The 8,376-nt window shown below is 33.5% G+C and overlaps 1 long non-coding RNA gene across 1 annotated transcript; it reads left to right on the forward strand.

The window, feature by feature from the left end:
- Positions 1–7,135: 7,135 nt before the first annotated feature.
- On the forward strand, positions 7,136–8,136 carry LOC144998324 (uncharacterized). Its single transcript, XR_013660254.1, has 2 exons — positions 7,136–7,555; positions 7,803–8,136. It is a non-coding gene; the product is annotated as an uncharacterized LOC144998324 (long non-coding RNA).
- The last annotated feature ends 240 nt before the right edge of the window (positions 8,137–8,376 follow it).

Here is an 8,376-nt window from a genome sequence, read left to right on the forward strand (position 1 = left end):
AGAGAAGTTCTTGGTTGATTGTTGTATCCTCTTGATAGATCCCTACCAGGGAAATTTCTGTCTTAGGACACTGCAAAGCAGGCCTCAATCTGTACAATTTCGTGATTAGATTTCCTGTGTAATCATCATACAAGTATGTTTTCTGTAAATTGATTCTTATATATATATCAATTTCGTTTGTTTTATTTTAGTTATTTTATTGATTGTATACTTCTGTTATAACAATCTAAGAGAGAAATCAAAGAGTGAAGAATGGATCGAAATTCCATCATCAAAACACATGTGGAAAAGCTTGAGAAATTCAAAAGCTCATATTTCCGGAGATAGTAATAAAAGATGTTTTTTTATCTAACAGCTCTTCATGTTTCCAATGTTCTCACTGATGACTCCCCTTCTCCTCCTGTTTGTATAACCATTGCAGAAGGAACAACACCACCCAGTGAAGCCCAATTGGCAGAACATCAAAGGGCAGTGGAAACTTGGAACACAAATAAATATAATTGCAGAAATTATATTCTGAATGCCCTGGATGATTCTCTCTATGATATCTACTCTACCATGACTACTGCAAGAGATGTAGGGGAATCACTAGAAAAAGAATACAAAACAGAAGTGGCATGTTCCAAGAAATTCGTGATTGGAAAATTCATGAATTTCAAGATAGTGGATACCAAATCTGTCCGCAAACAAGTGGAGGAAATTCAAGTCATTGCACATGATCTTGAAGTTGAAGGTATGGGTATAAACTCTAACTTTCTTGTTGGTTCAGTCATTGAAAAACTTCCTCCTTCTTGGAAGAATTTCAAACTATATCTTAAACACTTAACTGATGATATGAGTTTTGAGCAACTTGTGTTGAGAATTCGCGTGGAAGAAGATAACAGATTGAATAAGAAGGCAGATGCAAATTCCTTGGAACCAAGTGCAAACTTTGTTGGAGAAGCAAGTACTTCAAGGACAAAGCACAACACAAGAAAGGGAAGCAAGGCTCCAAAAACTCCTCAAAAGATGGCAAAAACCATGGCCCAAGCAAGAAGAATTTCAAGAAGAATTCCGGTCCATGCTATGTTTGTGGCAAAACTAGAGACAAGGCCAAAGATTACAGATTTAGGAGGGATCAAGGAAGAAATAATGGAGGGGACAATGGAAACAATGGTGGCAATTCTGGTGGAGGAAATTCTGGTCAAGCTAACATGGTTGAATCGCCAAATCAATTTGTTGTTGTGATTCAAACCAACATGGTTAGCAATTGTGTGGATTGGTGGATTGATACTGGAGCCACAAGGCACATTTGCAACTCCCGAACCATGTTTTCTACATACTAGAAAGTCTCAGATTCTTAACCAATGTTTATGGGGAATGGCTCTACTGTGAAAGTTGAAGGAAAGGGAAAAGTGAAACTACAACTGAATTCTGAGAAAGAACTTGTTTTATGTGATGTCTTACATGTTCCTGAAATTACTAAGAATTTGATTTCTGGTCCTATTCTTAGTAACAAGGGATTCAAACTTGTATTTGAGTCTGATAAGTTTGTTCTCACCAAAGGTGGGATGTATGTTGGAAAGGGATACCTTAGTGAGGGTCTCTTCAAAGTTAGTGTCTTACCTTTGTACTATGGTGTTGAAACACCAAACAATGATGTAACCAATGTTAATGCTAATGCAATAATGGGCACTACTAGCCCCTCTTTTATGTATATGCATGATCCTTCATTTTTGTGGCATTCTCGTTTGGGACGTATCAATTTTCGCTCTATTCAAAGAATGATAAAACTTGGCTTGTTACCAAAATGTTCATTAGACAAAAATATAAAATGTGAGGTTTGTGTTGAATCAAAATTTTCACAACATCCTCATAAATCAGTTGAAAAATCTAATGAAATACTTGGCTTAATCCACTCTGACCTATGTGATTTTAGAGCAAAACCTACAAGAGGAAGACATAATTATTATATTTCTTTTATTGATGATTGCAGCAAGTATTGCTATATTTATTTGTTAAATACCAAGGATGAAGCCTTGAGTTCCTTTAAGAATTACAAGGCTGAAGTTGAAAATCAACTTGACAAAAAGATCAAAATTATAAGGTCTGGTCGAGGAGGAGAATATGAATCCAAAGACTTTGTTGAATTATGTTCTTTAAATGGTATTATACATCAAACAACTGCTCCATACACTCCTCAACAAAATGGAGTGGTAGAAGGAAAGAATAGAACATTGAAAAACATGATTGATTCAATGTTAATTACTTCTGGAGCACCACATAATCTGTGGGGAGAAGCATGTCTTGCAGCAAATTCAATACTTAATAGAATTCCTCATAAAAAGAGTGATAAATCACCCTATCATCTGTGGAAGGGAGGTTACCCTCTTACAAAAGGATGAAAGTGTGGGGCTGCCTTGCTAAGGTACAAGTACCTCTTCCTAAGAGGACTAAACTTGGACCAAAAACCATAGATTGCATCTATCTTGGCCCTGCCATGAATAGTGCAACCTATAGGTTTCTTGTGTATAAATCACATGTTGATGATATCCATAACCAAACCATCATGGAATCAACAGAGGCTGAATTCTTTGAAAATAATTTTCCTTTTAAGGATAAAGGGAAACATGTTACTTGCTCTAGGAAAAGACCTATAGATGATGGACTGAATGATACCATTCCAGAAAAAAGTTTACAATCAAATAAAGAGAATTCTTCAAAGGTTCAAGAAGAGAACTTAGAACCTAGAAGAAGCAAAAAGGGCAAAATAGCCAAAGATTTTAGACCTGATTACATGACCTATGTAGTAAATAAAGAACCACAAACTTATAAGGATGCTATGGATTCTTTTGAAGCTCCCTTTTGGAAAGAAGCAATCAAAAGTGATATTGACACCATTCTACAGAATAATAACACTTGGAAATTGGTAGATTTGTCACCTGGGCAAAAACCAATTGGACACAAATGGATATTCAAGAAGAAGTTTAGACCTGATGGTACCATTGAGAAGTACAAAGCTCATCTAGTAGCTAAAGAGTATTGTCAAAAGAGGGTCAAGACTTCTTTGACACTTATTCACCTGTTACAAGAATTACATCAATTCGCACATTAGTAGCAATTGCAGCCATTCACAATTTGGAAATACACCAAATGGATGTGAAAAGTGCCTTCTTGTATAGTGAGCTAGATGAAGAGATATATATGAACCAACCTGAAGGTTTTGTGGTTAAGGGTCAAGAAAACAAAGGTTGTAAGTTAGTTAGATCACTTTATGGACTAAAATAGGCTCCAAAGCAATGACATGAGAAGTTTGACAACACATTACTCTCTAATGGATTTAGAATTAATGAATGTGATAAATGTGTTTATGTCAAACAATACAAGAATGCCCGTGTCATCATATGCTTGTATGTGGATGATATGCTTATAATAGGTACTGATTTGGATGTGATCAATCAAACCAAGAAAATGCTACACTCCTCCTTTTCCATGAAGGACTTGGGAGTAGTAGATGTGATCCTTGGTGTAAGAGTTCAAAGAAGATCCGGTGGTTATACTCTAACTCAGTCCCATTATATTGAAAGTTTACTTAAGAAGTTTGGACACTATGATGACAAGCCGGTAGTCACCCCTTTTGATCCTTCAAGTCACCTTTAAGAAGAATAAAGGTGATAGTGTAGCTTAGTTAGAGTATACTCAAGTTCTTGGTAGCTTAATGTATATTATGAATTGTACTAGACCAGACTTGGCTTATAGTGTTAGTAGATTGAGTTGTTACTCCCACAATCCTGGAAAACCTCATTGGTATGCATTAGCGGGAGTGCTTAGATATTTAAAGCATACAATGAATTATGGACTGCATTACACGAAATATCCTCTTGTTCTTGAAGGGTATTGTGATGCAAATTGGATTTCCAATACTTCAGAGGCAAAATCCACAAGTGGATATGTGTCCACTCTTGGTGGAGCTGCTATCTCTTGGAAATCATCTAAGCAAACTGTGAATACTCATTCTACAATGGAAGCAGAGTTCGTTGCTTTAGACAAAGCTGTTGAAGAAGCTGAATGGCTTAAAAGCTTCCTAGAGGGTATTCCTTTGTGGCCTCAACCTGTTACTTCCATTGCCATACATTGTGACAATATGGCTGCTCTTACTAGAGCACAAAGTCATATATACAATGGCAAGTCGAGACACATTAGGCGCAACCATATTACAATAAGAGACTTGCTGAAGAATGGAATCATTTCCATTAGTTACATAAAGTCAAAGGAAAATATAGCTAATCCCTTGACAAAAGGCCTTAGTAGAAAGCAAGTTCTCTTCACATCGAGGGGAATGGACTTAAAACCAACACAATGAGTCACCACCTGGCGGAAACCTAACCTAGCAACATTGGAGATCCCATGGTCTAGGTTCAATAGGACAACTAGTTGGGGAAGACTCAGAGAACCACCAACACCAAGGTATGCTCACTCCTATGATATCTATTTTGTGTTTTTCCGTTGATGATATAGGGATGAATTCTTTATTCTTAATAATGCTGATAGCTTTTATAGTGGAATAGTACGGATTGTTCCAGATTAGCATTACCTATGTGAGATGGATGTGAGGTCGCATCTTTGGAAGTTGATATGGCTAAGCTCTCTAAAAGTCTCATGAAGAAAGGATTGTTCACGACCGAAATGAACGCACCGGTAAGAAATGATCTATGCTTAGATATGATATGTGTGATACTTCTTGTTTTTTATTCTACTATAAAAAGTGGTTAGTTCAAGACTCTAGTTCACTACCCACAAAGTAGATCCAAGTGGTACTCAATATGAAAGGTTCAGTTTCCAACACCTCTTCAGATGCATGTCATATCTTATTTCCATTATTTGAATATCAAAGTTCACTTATTTTCTATTTAAATGTGGGGTATTCTTGGAGTTTGAATAGAAAATGTGGGGTATTGTTGGAACTTTGTTAAATGGAAAACACTCTCTTTGGGACTTGTCCCACATTGGAAGAAAGAGGAAACATATACTCCCTTAAAAAGCCTCCTACTAGTTGTGTTCTAATTAGATCAAAGGCTTGGACTAGAGGGATTGGATTGGATTTGGTGATTGGGCTAGTCAAATTGGTTTAGAAAGCTTAGATTAATATATATATATATATATATATATATATATATATATATATATATATTTAATGATCAAAGATTGGCTTTGGGACTTCGGGTCTCATTCACTAGTTACAATATTATATATATATATATATATATATATATATATATATATATATATATATATATATATATATATATATATATATATATATTAATTCCGATTTTGACTTTTATTATATATTAAAAATCTGTTAAATTCGTTTTAACTGTTTTGACAGTTATTTTCGGTTAGTAGTTTTTAAGGGAAAAACCAGTCAATCTATATGTATAGATAGATCACCAAAGACCAGATTTTGGGTTCAGAAAAAATACATACAAATTCCTCATATAATTTCGTACTCCAAATACAATGAAGGGAACATAGAAAATTTCGTCAGAATCAAGAGAAGTTCTTGGTTGATTGTTGTATCCTCTTGACAGATCCCTACCAGAGAAATTTCTGTTTTAGGACACTGCAAAACAGACATCAATCTGTACAATTTCATGATTAAATTTTCTGTGTAATCATCATACAAGTATGTTTTCTGTAAATTGATTCTTATATATATATATATATATATATATATATATATATATATATATATATATATATATATATATATATATATATATATATTTTTCAAGTTCGTTTGTTTTATTTCAATTAGTTTGTTGATTGTATACTTCTGTTATTATATATATATATATATATATATATATATATATATATATGTTATAACAGAAGTATACAATCAACAAACTAATTGAAATAAAACAAACGAAATTGAATATATATATATATATATATATATATATATATATATATATATATATATATATATATATATATATATAAGTTTTTGTGTGTGTGATAGATAAATGCAAGGTTTTAAAAAACTCGTCATGATCCCAAGGCATGTACATACCGCCAAGCTTTACCAAAACGTTGTCTTAACTCATATTGTGTTTAAAAATGAATAATAGTTGAAAATACATATAAAAATATTAATTATATAGAAAATTATTGTTTTAAGTCACGCCTTACAAATGTTATGGTTCGTTAAGGCTCGGAAAAGTTTGAGGCTTGACATTGCCGCCAAGTCATGCATTACGTTATTTAGAACATTAGGTAAATATATACCTTGATTTCGAACAATTTCATATATTGTTATGTTTTATATGCTAATCATTCCTTTAATGTTACTTGAATTTGTGTTTTACCTTTGTATTTGCTATTTTAACTAAAATATTATATTGTCAATTTATTAACGGTGTTGAGTTAGTTTACAAATTAAGACTATATGTTGTTGAATCAATATAGAAATAATGCTCCAAAAAGAATATCACCATTAAAATGATATTTATATGTATTTAATTTCAAAGAAATGTATGTTTTATAAAGAAAAATAAAATAATTCGTGAGCTGAATCAGTGCATCATCATTCTGATCAGAGCAACATTATTTTACAATATGGCAATGTGGCGGCTATAATAGCTTTAATTTAAAATAAAAAATGTATTTAAGGCAATTAACAAATTATAAACGTGGCAGTTTAGCTTGTGCAAATCTTGACATAACGATGAAAGTATCAAATTATTTTACACGAGGTAACCTCAGTCATCCCCATCATTTATATCACCAACACCTCTGATGCCATCATCTCTTCTACCACTAATTGTTAGGGGTGAGCAGCAGAACATGGTACCCGTTTTCGGAACCGAAACTGTCACGGAACTACCGGTTCCGGTTCTTGAAATGTAAGAACCGTCTTAAACGGTTCCGGTTCCAGTTCTCATTATCTTGGAACCGGTATCCACTGGGTAACCGGCGGTTTTGTTTTTTGTATAGGGTACCCGGAACCGGAGCCGGCGGATACTCGGTCTTTTAATAGTTTTTTAATAATATTACTTTATATATATATATATATATATATATATATATATATATATATATATATATATATATATATATATATTTGTTCCAAACTTAAAAATTATATACAAAACAAAAATACATTCGGCTAGGGTTTTACTTTTATGAGTGTAGTCTTTAGTTGTCTCTGTGGTTCTTGGCCGCCACTACATTCATAATTCACAAACACACACAAGATTTGAAGTGGTGTCTCATTCTCGCATTCTCACTCCAACCTAACTAGTTCAGACTTCAATCGCATCTCATTCTCACTCCAGCGTAACTCGTTCTTACATCAATCGCACATTTTTACCATTCAATCGCTCTCCCAAGTCAGAAACTGATCGATACTGACGACGTGTTCAATTCGGTGTTCAATTCAGTGTCCATAGACCATAGTGCAAGCCGAAGACCAGCGATGACTTCAATCGCACACTCGTTTCTTTGAATCCGACATACCATTGGCCAGTGACGACTTCTCCAGCTCTACAGCGACGACTTCCCCGACTCCAAGGTTAGCTTAATGATTCCTTTACTAATTAATGATTCCCTATGCTGATTAATGATTCTTCAATCGTACACTTGTCTCTTTTATTGATTAATGATCCTTTATGCTTCATGATTTGTTATTTATTTAGTATTTATTGATATGAAAAAAAAAAAAAATAAGGGATTACTTATGTTTTGTGATTTGTAGTACATGTTCATAATTTTTTGGTTATTATGAACACGATTACTTACTATTTATTTTGAAATTTTAGGCTAGCCAATAATGGAACAACAGTAGCCCATAGATTTGGATCGTGAAAGTGATGTTGAGCAACAGAACACTCAATCAGTTGGGGACAAAAGAACAGCAAATGTTTGGCATAAATACGTTGAAATTCGAGATCCAAAGACTAACAAAATTGTAAAAGCCCCATGCAAATTCTGCTTTAGAGTGTTTAAGGTTGCTACAAAGAATGCAAATTCTGCTCTAGAGTAACTGTTATAATCATTTATAATTACTCGGTCTATGAACATACATATATGTATAATCATTTATGAATATGCATACCCTGCTGCTGTCGGTACGCTAGAATGTTAAAGCGACAATTGAGAAATATGTGACTGAGGTTGAATCCCTAGATCTATATTTTTTGTTTAATCTCAAGTCAACCATCTATATATATATATATATATATATATATATATATATATATATATATATATGACATCTCCGATTTCACGGCCAGAAAAGATCGATTTGTTTATGTTTTGTTTTATAAATCAGAGTATTCGTTTAAAGAAAACGGTTGCGGAATTTGTTCCCAAAACAAGATATAATAAAAACTT

The sequence above is a fragment of the Lactuca saligna genome, chromosome 5 (assembly GCF_052625555.1).
Source record: "Lactuca saligna cultivar CGN05327 chromosome 5, ASM5262555v1, whole genome shotgun sequence".
NCBI classification, from domain to species: domain Eukaryota; kingdom Viridiplantae; phylum Streptophyta; class Magnoliopsida; order Asterales; family Asteraceae; genus Lactuca; species Lactuca saligna.